We start from the raw sequence: 12,083 nt of genomic DNA on the forward strand, positions 1-12,083 counted from the left end.
TCCCATAAATAAACTGGTTCAGAAGCTGCAGGTCATTGAAATTCTTCAGAGTGGGAATATATATTATATGCAGGACTTGACTTTTGGATGTCACTGAAGGTTCAATAAATACCATATAAATTTTCATTATATAGTGCCTTTCATGTCTGGAGGGTATCCCAAAGCAATTAACAGACCTGGTTTTCACCTGAGCTGGGGGTGGGAGCCGAGCAGGGCGAGGAGGGAAAAGATGACTGAAAGCGTGGTCAAAGAGGTAATAATAATAATAATAATCCTTGCATTTGATATAGCGCTTTTCACGTCGGGAGGACGTCCCAAAGCGCTTCACAGAACACACTGTAAAGTGAATTGACTGTATATTTGTGGGCGAATGCGGCAGCCAATTGCGCACAGCGATGTCCCACAAACAGTCGTAGATTGAAAATGACCAATTTATTATTGTTTTTTGTTTTTGGAGGGATTATTATTAGGCTCTGTGTGGAGTAAGGAAACTTGCCCAAGGTTTCGCCCTCTGCCTGGAATTGAACTCAGGTCTCTCGCTTGCAAAGCGAGTGCTCTAACCACTGAGCTACAGGACTCCACAGGTAGGGCTTGAGCCGATGTTGAAAGAGGTGAGGGAAGAAGAATGTCCGAGGGATTCTGGGATGGAGTTCCAGAGAGTGTGGGAAGATAGGCTGAAAGCCTGACCAGGTAGGACAGGGTGCATTAAAGCAGACTGATGCCCACTGAGTGAATGAACCTGTGTCAAAGACTTTGACACGTCCTTCCGACGTGAAAGGCCCTGTACAAATGTAAATTGGTCTTGATGAAGCACAATAAACTAGCCAAACTCTGATTGAGCTAAACTGGTGTTCCGTGTGGCAGGATTAAAAAGCAGCAAATGTTGATTGGTAAAAACAAAAATTAAGCTTCAAATCAAACCTGGCACCAAATATTCTCTCCAAAACCTACAGATAAATAAAGGCAAGTTTCAATTACACTTTTCAGTAATGGTATTTCAGCCATAATGTGGAGTCCTGTAGCTCAGTGGTTAGAGCACTCGCTTTGCAAGTGAGAGACCTGAGTTCAATTCCAGGCAGAGGGCGAAACCTTGGGCAAGTTTCCTTACTCCACACGCCTAATAATAATCCCTCCAAACAACCAAAAACAATAATTAAATTGGTCATTTTCAATCTACGACTGTTTGTGGGACATTGCTGTGCGCAATTGGCTGCCGCGTTCGCCCACAAATATACAGTCAATTCACTTTACGGTGTGTTCTGTGAAGCGCTTTGGGACGTCCTCCCGACGTGAAAAGTGCTATATCAAATGCAAGGATTATTATAATTTCCACCCTTTGTAAAACCAAAACTGCAATCGCAATCAACTTAATTGACCATACAAAAACACAAGGAGCCTTTAGCAAACTTGATGCACTCACATCATGATCAAAAAGTTAACCTTCAGCTGTAATTCAGGGTCTGAACATCTTTTAGTAATTTCCAGGTGACCTTGAAATGGTCTATGTAAATGCCACAGAAAAATCTGAGTTTTTTGAATTTTTAATTAGTGCAGCAACTGCAAGTGTCAGTCTGGCTCAGTGGTAGTACTCTTGCCTCTGAGTCAGAAGGTAGTGGGTTCAATCCGTAAATCATGACTTTGAACTGACATAATCCTGGCTAGCCACTCCAATGCAGAGCTGTGGGTGTGCTGCATTGTCAGAGGTGCCATCCTTCAGATGAAAAGTGAAACCAATGCCCAGTCTATCCATTAAACTGGATGATAAAGATCCCATGGCACTATTTGAAAAGAAAAGAGTTTGACCCAGTGTCCTGGCTAACAATCTCCCAGCTAAAATTTGTCATTGGCTGCATGGCGTTTTGTAGGTCATTGCTGTGCACAAATTGGCTGCTGCCTTTGTCTACAAAATATATAGTTATAGCACTTTACAGTAAACTCTGTGAAGCACTTTGAGACAACTTATTAAGGCATTATATCAAATGCAAGGATTATTATATAAATAAAATATTCACTGAATCGGAAAGTCTTCTGAATAAGTGACATGCAATGTTTATATTGGAAGATTTAACAGTAAGGACTTACTGAATCAGATTTAGGCAGATTGTTTCTAGCTGTGGCAATCCCTTTCTGGGTCTTTGGGTTAAATCTGTCTGTCTGTCTCTATCTATCTGTCTGAATCTTTATCTGTATGTCTGCCTGTAGAAAACTGTAACAGGGACAAAATATATATTTGATTTGTATTTTTATATTTGCAACATAAATAAATGAAATGAAGGTCAGTGAGATAAAGGGTAACAGGGGTTAAACTGACCCTCGATATTTGGTTCTTCAAGGTGAGAATAATTTAGTGGATATTGGGCATAGATTCAATATAATAACAATCCATTCATTTGATACAGCGCTTTATCATGTTGTCAAAATGTCTGTTGTTGAATCAAGGCCAAGACACTGACGTATTCAATAACCTTCTTCTTGTGACTCATTTCAGCTCTTCATATAGGAATGTAAGATTCTGCTAACAAATGGCTTATATAATAATAATAATAATCCTTGAATTTGATGTAGCGCTTTTCACGTCTTCTCGACATCTCAAAGCGCCTTCACAGAATAGACTATAAAGTGAATTGACCGTATATTTGTAGGCGAAATGGTTTTATAATGGTTTTCCATTGTCATGTTTAATTTGAAAATACAATTTGTGCAGTGTTGCACAACTATCAACTTTTGCTGGTCTGCAGTAAGAGTGGATGAGCACTGAAAAACTGGCTAATTATTTGTAAGAATCACTTACGGCTAATATGCAGGTAACCTCCTCTATTAATACATTCATTGCTGGTTGTGAATTATTAAGGATACAAGTATCTGTTGTTAATGCTATTATTTTTCCAGCTAGAGATATTCTTAATCCTTAACAGAAAAGTGTCTGAGTACACCGAATACGTATGATTCCTTGAGTAAAATTTGCAAATAATAATCCGTGCATTTTATATGAAGTATAATGTATGAAGTAAATGCACACAGCATTTTATCTGGGGGATTGTTAGCCAGGACATCAGGAGAAAGTCCCTTCTCTTTTTGAAGAGTGCCATGGAATCTTTAACAACATCAGCAACAACCCGCACTTATATATCACCTTTCACATGGGGTAGCATCTTGGAAATGTCCACCTGAATAGGCAGATGAATCCTCAGTTTAATGTTTCCTCCGATCAATGGCATCTCTGACAATTCAACGCTCCCCAAGCACTGCAAAGTTCGATACCTGTCACAGATGTTAATTTGTACCAGCATTATTTATCACTACCACTTGTGATGATTAGTGCCATTCTTATCTAAAGAGCTGATGTGAGTCACAGGAAATGTCCCTCTTTGAAGATGCCATTGGCCTTAGCTTGATTCAACAAGATTCATTGGATTGAGTATTAGAATAGCTCCTTGACACACTAAGTACATCGCTTTACCCACATTAGTGTGCCACCGATAGCTGCGTGCACAAAGCTCACAGTGTTTGATGCTAAGTGGTTTTCAACTCCAAAATTGCAAACTGATGTCCACAGAGGACTTAAAGATTAATACTTAAAGAATCATAAAACCATAAAAATCTGTGAGGCTGCAGGTGTCCCATTGACCCATTTAGATGGTGGTGATGTTTACTCTCTTTTGAGGTTGTTTATCATAATCCAAATTCTCTGCTCTTTCTCTGTATCCTCCAGTACCTTTCCTTAATACATACTTAAGAAAAAGTCTTAAGGATCAGAATTTCTGACGAAGGGTCGTCGACCAAAAACGTTGACTCACTTTCCTTTCTCCATAGATGCTGCCTGACCTGTTGAGTGTTCCCAGTGACTTCTGTTTTTGTTTTCAGGTATCAAGACTGATGTGACTATAATGCACATGTACGTATTACTGCACAAAGCTCACCAGGAATTGTCTTTATTTAACCAAGTCATAGAAGATTTCTGCTTATATAAAAGGTCTGGTTTTCAGCAAGACATTTGACTTTATAGTATTATATTAAACAAAGCATCAGCTTGAAATGCTAGAAATGTTTTGTCTTTTTGAGTTATCTATGTAACACGTACAACAACATAAATTTAATTTATGCAACGCCTTTCACGTTGGGAGGACATCTCAAAGCACTTCACACTGATTGGGAGTCGAGACTGAGTGGAGGGAAGAAAGGTGATCTTTTGGGTCCCTCCTGCCTAAAAAAGGTCTTAATGTTGGTGACGAAGGGGTGTGAGGTAGAGGGTGCTATGCGGAGGGATTCTGGGATGGAGTGTTAGAAAACGGGAGCTGATTGGGAGCCCATTGATGGTGGGGGAGGGGGATTGGATAGGGATCATGAAACAAGTAGCGGAGCAGAGGGAGCGGCTAATAAATATATGAATAATATATTCTTTTCTTTACCCTCCTTTGTTTCTGGCTTTCCCACTGTTTTCAGAACTGAGCAAACAATAATAACCTAAGCAAAGTCAAGGGGGAAATAAAATCATTAGATCATTAGAGCTTGTTTTGGAGAGAGTGTTCCTTCTAATAGAGGTAAAAAGAAAAACTCACGATAATGGAAATCCGAAATAAATGAAATGTCAGAAATCCAATCCAGAGCTGGTCAACAAGTGACAAATATATTAATATTTCAGTTGATGAGCCACAGCTGAAACTTTACTTTACTTTCCTCTTTCAAATATTAATGATCCTTGAATTTCACACAGCACAGCAACAAACCACAGCAACTATAATATCAACACATTTCAAAGTGCCTCACTGGTAATTGTATAAATATAAGTGACCATTCATTAGCTGGCAAAAAATGTAATGGTAATTTGAATACAGTAAAATACAAACAGCTATGAAGTGCCTGACTAATTTGTCTGGAGGATTGCTGGCCAGGACACTGAACTAAACTCATTTCTCTTTTTGAAAACTAATAATAACAATAATAATTTTTGCATTTGATATAGTGCCTGATCATGTCCTTGAGATGTCTCAAAGCGCTTCACAGAATATACTGTAAAGTGAATTGACTGTATATGACGTGGGTGAAATGCGGCAGCCAATTGGGCACAGCAGTGTCCCACAAACCGGCGTAGATTGAGTTATCAATTTATTATTATTATTTTTTTGAAGGAATTATTATCCCCGGAAAAGCAATCCGCCAATCAACTAACAACCGGGTTCCTACTTACTGGTAGGTAAACAAAGGCACGTGGAGTAAGAAAACTTGCCCATCATTTCACCCTGCTGGGAATCGAACCCAGATCTCTCGTTTACCAGGCGAGTGCTCTAATCACTGAGCTACAGGACTCCACATTGTAGCTTCACATTGCAATGTCATCTTTAATATCCATTTGAACAGGCAAGCAGAACCTTGGTTTATTGCTTCACCTGAACGACATTAGATCCATTAGAGCTTGTTTTGGAGAGAGTGTTCCTTCTAATAGAGGTAAAAAGAAAAACTCACGATAATGGAAATCCGAAATAAATGAAATGTCAGAAATCCAATCCAGAGCTGGTCAATAAGTGACAAATATATTAATAACTGGGAAATTAGACTTAAGGATTTGACAGTAGACCAGCAATGGCAGACATTTAAGAAGATAGTGCAAAATTCCCAGCAAGCACGTATTCCTTTGAGGAATAAGAATGCCACGGGAAAGGTAGCCCAACCGTGGCTAACTAGAGCAGTTAGGGAAAGTATAAAGTTAAAGGAAGAAGCCTATAAAACAGCTAAGGTGAGTAGGAAACCTGAGGATTGGGAGAACTTTAGGGATCAACAAAGGAGAACCAAAAAAGTGATTGAAAGGGCGAAAATGGAATGTGAGGGCAAACTAGCGAGGAACATAAAGACAGACTGCAAGAGTTCTTATAAATATATAAAGAGAAAGAGGCTGTCAAAGGTAAATGTTGGTCCGCTACAGGCAGAGACGGGGGACAAAGTAGGGGACAAAGACTGGCAGAGTCATTAAACAAGTACTTTGCTACTGTCTTCACCTTAGAAGACACTGAAAACCTACCAAGAATAGAGGGGAACCAAGAAGACAATGTTAGCGAGCAACTTGGGGAATTAATATTAGTAAAGAAATGGTTTTAGGTAAATTGTCAGGTCTTAAAACTGATAAATCTCCTGGACCTGATGGCCTACATCCTAGGGTTTTAAAAGAGGTGGCTACTGAGATAGTGGATGGCTTGTCTTTGATCTTCCAAAATTCTCTGGATTCTGAAACGGTTCCCATTGATTGGAAGATTGCAAACGTAACACCACTATTTAAGAAGGGTGGGTGAGAAAAGATGGGGAACTATAGACCAGTTAGTCTGACATTAGTGGTAGGGAAAATTCTTGAGTCCTTAATTAAAGATGTCATTATGGGATTCCTGGAAGACCATAACAAGATTAGGCAGAGTCAACATGGCTTTACAAAAGGGAAGTCATGCTTAACTAATCTTTTAAATTTTTTTTTTTTTGAAGATGTATCTAGCAGGTTAGATAGGGGGGAACCAGTAGATGTAGTACATTTAGATTATAAGAAGGCATTTGACAAAGTGCCACACAAAAGGCTATTGCACAAGGTTAAGGCCCACGGGATTAATGGGAATATATTAGCATGGATTGAAGAGTGGCTAGAAAACAGAGAATAGGGATAAACGGGACATTCTCGAATTGGCAGGATGTGACTAGTGGAGTGCCACAAGGATCAGTGCTTGGGCCTCAGCTATTTACAATTTACATCAATAATCTAGACGAGGACATTGAATGTAACGTATCTAAATTCGCGGTTGACACTAAACTAGGTGGGAGGGTAAGCTCTGAGGATGATGCAAAAAGATTGCAACGGGATATAGATAGGCTCGGGGAGTGGGCGAGCAGGTGGCAGATGGAATTTAATGTGGGGAAGTGTGAAGTTATTCACCTAGGTAGAAAAAATAGAAAAACAGATTATTTTCTAGAGGGGAGGGATTAGATAGTGTTAGTGGTCAGAGGGATTTGGGCGGACTTGTACACCAGTCTCAAAAAGTTAGTTTGCAGATGCAGCAACCAACTAAGAAGGCGAATGGCATGTTAGCGTTCATTGCAAAAGGTTTAGAGTACAAGAGTAGGGAAGTTTTGCTGCAACTGTATAGGGCTTTGGTGAGACCGCACCTAGAGTATTGTGTGCAGTTTTAGTCTCCTTATTTAAAAAAGGACATACTTGCCTTAGAGGGGGTGCAGCGTAGATTCACTCGGTTAGTTCCTGGGATGAGGGGACTGACCTTTGAGGATAGGCTGAATAAACTAGGGCTATATTCTCTAGAGTACAGAAGAATTAGGGGAGATCTTATTGAAACATATAAGATTCTTAAAGGGCTGGATAAAGTAGACACTGAGGGTCTGTTTCCCCTGGTAGGAGAATCTATAACCAGGGGTCACAGTCTTAAAATTAAGGGTCAGCCTTTTAGAACAAAGTTGAGGAAACATTTCTTCACTCAGAGGGTAGTGAATGTATGGAAGGCTGTAGATGCTCAGTCCTTGAACATCTTCAAGGCTGAGACTGATAGATTTTTTAAAAATAGAGGGATTAGAGGATATGGGGATAGGGCAGGTAATGAGAGTTAGGTCTGAAGATCAGCCACGATCTTATCGAATGGCGGGGCAGGCTCGAGGGGCCGAATGGCCTAATCCTGCTCCTAATTCTTATATTCTTATGTTCTTATAATCTCCAAGAATGTGGTACTTCCCCAGTGCTGCACTGGAATTTCAGCCTAGACAGTAAGCTCAAGGTCCGAACATAGGCAAGATTCAGAGGCAAGATTGAGGCCAAGTGAATCAAGTCATGGCTGAGCTGCTGTTGATTTCTTTTCAATTACAGAACAAACTCCATATTTTGTCGTTTGAAATAAGAAGCTAAATTGACAAAAATACTGGGACTTTGCCTGCAAAAACATAATAAATTCAGCTGTGCAGCTTGCTAGGATTTGAAACAGCAGGAAACAATGTCTTCTTATCATTTGGGTTTTCTTTTGTGTTCTATATTCAGAATAGTTCAGCTTCACTAATAGACACTACGTCACTCCGGTTGAATTAAGTCTACCACCAAGCTCCCACATACGCGTGACTTATACATGACCCCATCGCACGGCTCTGTAATGAAATAAAAGAACAACAGTCTGCAACAGTCTTTGTGTTCAAAATCATGAGGGGTTTTGACAGGTTCAATAGGGAGAAGGTATTTCCATTGATAGGTGAGTCAAAGACAAGGGGACATAGTTATAAGATTGTCACAAGAACAGTGAAAAAAATTTACAAGGAATTTGTTCACCCAGAGATTTGTTGCGTTGTAGAATGCTCTGTTGAGTTGGGTGGTGGAGGCAGAGTCCACTGTAGCTATCAAGAGGGAAGTAGACAGGCATATGAAGGAAAGGGACTTGAAGGGCTATGGGGATAAGGTGGGGCAGTGAGACTGAAGTGATCTATCTCCTTGTTCTGTGAACTGCTACGTTCTCAATGGGCCAAGTGGCCTCCTTCAATACTGTAGATTTCTATGTTAATTGGGAGCTCTCAACCTCTGGGTCAATACATTGTAGATTCAAGCCCTGTGTCAGGACTTTGAGGTCACAGTCCAGGCCGACACTGCAGTTCAGCAGTAGGGGAGCATTGCATTTTCAGAGATAATGTCCTTTACCGATGCTGTAATTTCTTTCCCTCTTGTTGGTAAAACTATCTCACCATACAGTGCAAATTGCAATCTGTGATGTGTTAATACTGGTGTTAATTAACACATCATTGAAAAATGAAGTTAGTCAATATCTTAACATATCAGCAGCTTGGGCAGTGTAACCTCCACCCCTCCATCCCCCAACTTTTATAATGGTTTGGTCTAAAGTCATCCATTGAACTGCTGAACAACTTTGGTTGATAGAAGTCAATGTACAGCTTTGGCCCAACCTGAATTGATGGAGTTATTGGGGGAAAGGGCTGTCACACCTGTGGACCAGATCATAAATGAAGAGTGATCATAGTAATAATAATCCTTTCATTTGATACAGCGCCTTATCACATCTTCGAGACATCTCAAAGCGTTTCGCAGAATGTACTGTAAAGTGAATTGACTGTATATTTTGTGATTGAAACGTGGCAGCCATTTGCACACAGCAGTTTCCCACAAACAGTCATGGATTGAGTCATCAATTTTTTTTTTAAGAGTTTGTTATCCCCCTAAAAGTGATCCGCCATTTGAATAACAGCCGGGTTCCTACTTATTGCTGAGTAAACAGAGGCGTGTGGCATAAGGAAACTTGCCTAACTTTTCGCCCTGCCCGGGAATCGAACCCAGGTCCTCTTGCTTGCGAGGTAATCGCTCTCGTCGGGAGCGGAGTCAGGAGAGCGAGGGGCGGAACCGAGACCTAGCTGCGTGTATAAAGCACAGCCAGGTGAGGAGCCACTCAGTCAGGAGCGGAGTCAGGAGCTGAGGTAAGTGAGGGAGCCGGTGGGGGGGGGGGGGGGGGCGCGTTTCATAAACTGACGTCGACATGACGTCACAGTTAAAAAAAAACAATAACAACAACAAAAACAACAACAATGTCCTAGCAGCCCCTGGCATTGCCATCCCGGCCATGACCTGGGAGGCTGAGCCTGAGGGCTGATGCCGTTCTGCTGATCGCTCGCTCCTGGTCTCTGCGTGCACGTTTTGGCTGCCGCCCCAACCCCAGCCTCCCCCTCCACTATAAATGTGTCTCCTCCCACCCCCCTCTATGTCTCTCCTCCCACCCCCCTCTATCCACTACTCCCCCTCTGTCCTTCTTTCCCACCGCCCTCCCCGCCTTCTCTCTCTCCTCGACTCGATCACCACTTCCCTCTGCTCCAGCCTGGGCATCTTCTGCCGGGCCCATCATGGCTCCTGGCACTGGCTGTCCCAGAGCAGCAACCCCACGTGTCCAATTATTCACTCCCTCCGCTCAAACCGCCTCCTTAAGGCAAACCCAACTCCCCCTCCCTCATACATACCCTCCCCAACTCTCCACTCACACCACTCTCCACAACCATCTCTCCTGTACACTCCAAAATCCCCTCCACATTACTCTCTCCTCCCTCTCCTCCCTCCCGTCCTTCCAGCAAACCCACCTGCATTTCCCTCCAAAACATCCGTTCCCTCTCAAATAAAGCCCTCACCATCCACAACCTCATCCTGGACGAGCACCTTGACATTCTTGGGCTCACCGAAACCTGGCTCTCTCCCACTGACCCCGTCCCCCGAGTGGAAGCCTCCCCTCCAGGCTACACCTTCCACCACACCCCCCATCCAAACCAACATGGCGGCGGGGTGGCCTTCATTTCCAAAGCCTCCCTTGGTCTTACTCCCTACTCCTCTGGATGCTTCCCCTCTTTTGAGCACCTCACCCTCTTCCACCCCTCTCCCATTGAAAATCCTCCTTGTCTACCGCCCTCCTAAGCCCCCCGGCTCCTTCCACACAGACATCTCTATTTTCCTCTCTTCCCTGTCCCTCTGCTCCGAGCGCCTGCTCATAATGGGCAATTTCAACCTCCACCTAAATTTCCCTTGCACCACTTCTGCCGACTTCACTGCCCTCCTCTCCTCTCTAAACCTCACCCTTCATATAAACTCACCCACCCACAACTGTGGTCATGCTTTTGACCTCGTTATCGCCCACGGCCTTGACATTTCCGACCTTAGCATAGTGGACAAGGCCATCTCGGACCACTTTTTCATCTCCTTCTCCTCCTTCTCCTCTCACATCCCTCTCTCTTCCACCAAGCCCTCAACCATCCTCTGCCGCCTTGGAAAAGTCTACCCCCTGAGACCCTCACAAAGGCCCTCGCATCATAAAACATCCTATCCCTCTGGCCTTCCACCCACGGAGATCCAGAAGCAGCCATTCAGCTGCTCCAAGATCGCCTCTCCTCCACCTTCAACTCCCTCGTGCCCTGAAATCCAGGACCATCTCCAAACCCAACCAATTCCCCTGGTACAGCAACCATCTCCGCCGATGGTGCTTTGCTCGAGCACAGATGGCGGAAAACTGGCCTAACAGTCTACTACCAACTGTGGCTCGAGCATCTCCACAGCTACCGCCGTTCCTTGGCATGCGCAAAAACGGCCTTCTACTCCAACATCATCTTAGAGGCTAAACAAGACACTAAAATCCTTTTTTCCACCACCCACTACCTCCTCCGTGCCCCCCCTCAGGCCTCCTCAATCTTCATATCAAATGCCAAGTGTGAGGAGGTCATGGACTTATTTTCATCTAAAATTCACAACATCCATCAGACAGCTTCATCCACCTGTCTCTTGTCACCACCACACCCTCTCTGTGCCCTTCATCCTTCCCATCATCTGCTCCTACCACGACCCCCCATCCTACATTCCTTCCTCCCCATCTCTCACTCCTCCCTCTCACCCACCATCACAGTCGATCACGCCATCCTCCTCCACCACCTTTCCTCCATCGACCCCCTCCCCACCAACTTGCTGGTCACCCAGCTCCCCTTCCTCTGCCCACTACTGGCTGACATCATCAACCAATCCCTCTGCTCCGGATCAGTCCCTGCCTCCCAAAACTGCAATTTTTTTTTTCAATTGCATAAACTGCAGTTGCAAATCTGAGGCTCCACAGGGTGTGTGAATTATACATTCAAGGCACTGAAAATGATCAGAAAGACCAGTGACAATTAAAGTCTGACAGCATGGAATATAATCAATATAATTTAAGTGCAAATCAAAAGCTAATGTGAAGCATTCAAAACTCCAGGAAGATGGTTTGATGTCAGATTGATTCAAGCAGCCTGGGGAGAGAACAGAGCCCATCGATCACTCTCATCAAAAACAAAGTGTGCTTTTTTTCACAATCCATTTTGCCACCTTGCTTTTAAAATTGTGAACTTTCGGAAGAGTTTGCACGTAATTTGGGCTAATAGAAGCATTGCAACACACGCTGGGTTAGCGAAGCATAGCGTTGAATTAATTGACGCAAAGGAAGAAGGTCAAGCACAAACCTTTTGAGACATTTACACAGAATCATAGAATTTTCAGCGCGGAAGGAGGCCTTTCGGATCATTGTGCCTGCGACATCTCCCTGTAAGCGTTATCC

At 43.1% G+C, this 12,083-nt stretch overlaps 1 non-coding gene across 1 annotated transcript; it reads right to left on the minus strand.

The window, feature by feature from the left end:
* Positions 1–5,235: 5,235 nt before the first annotated feature.
* trnat-ggu lies at positions 5,236–5,307 on the minus strand. Its single transcript has one exon. It is a non-coding gene; the product is annotated as a tRNA-Thr (tRNA).
* Positions 5,308–12,083: the final 6,776 nt, after the last annotated feature.

Source organism: Callorhinchus milii, unplaced genomic scaffold (assembly GCF_018977255.1).
Source record: "Callorhinchus milii isolate IMCB2004 unplaced genomic scaffold, IMCB_Cmil_1.0 Scaffold1, whole genome shotgun sequence".
Classification (NCBI taxonomy): Eukaryota; Metazoa; Chordata; class Chondrichthyes; order Chimaeriformes; family Callorhinchidae; genus Callorhinchus; species Callorhinchus milii.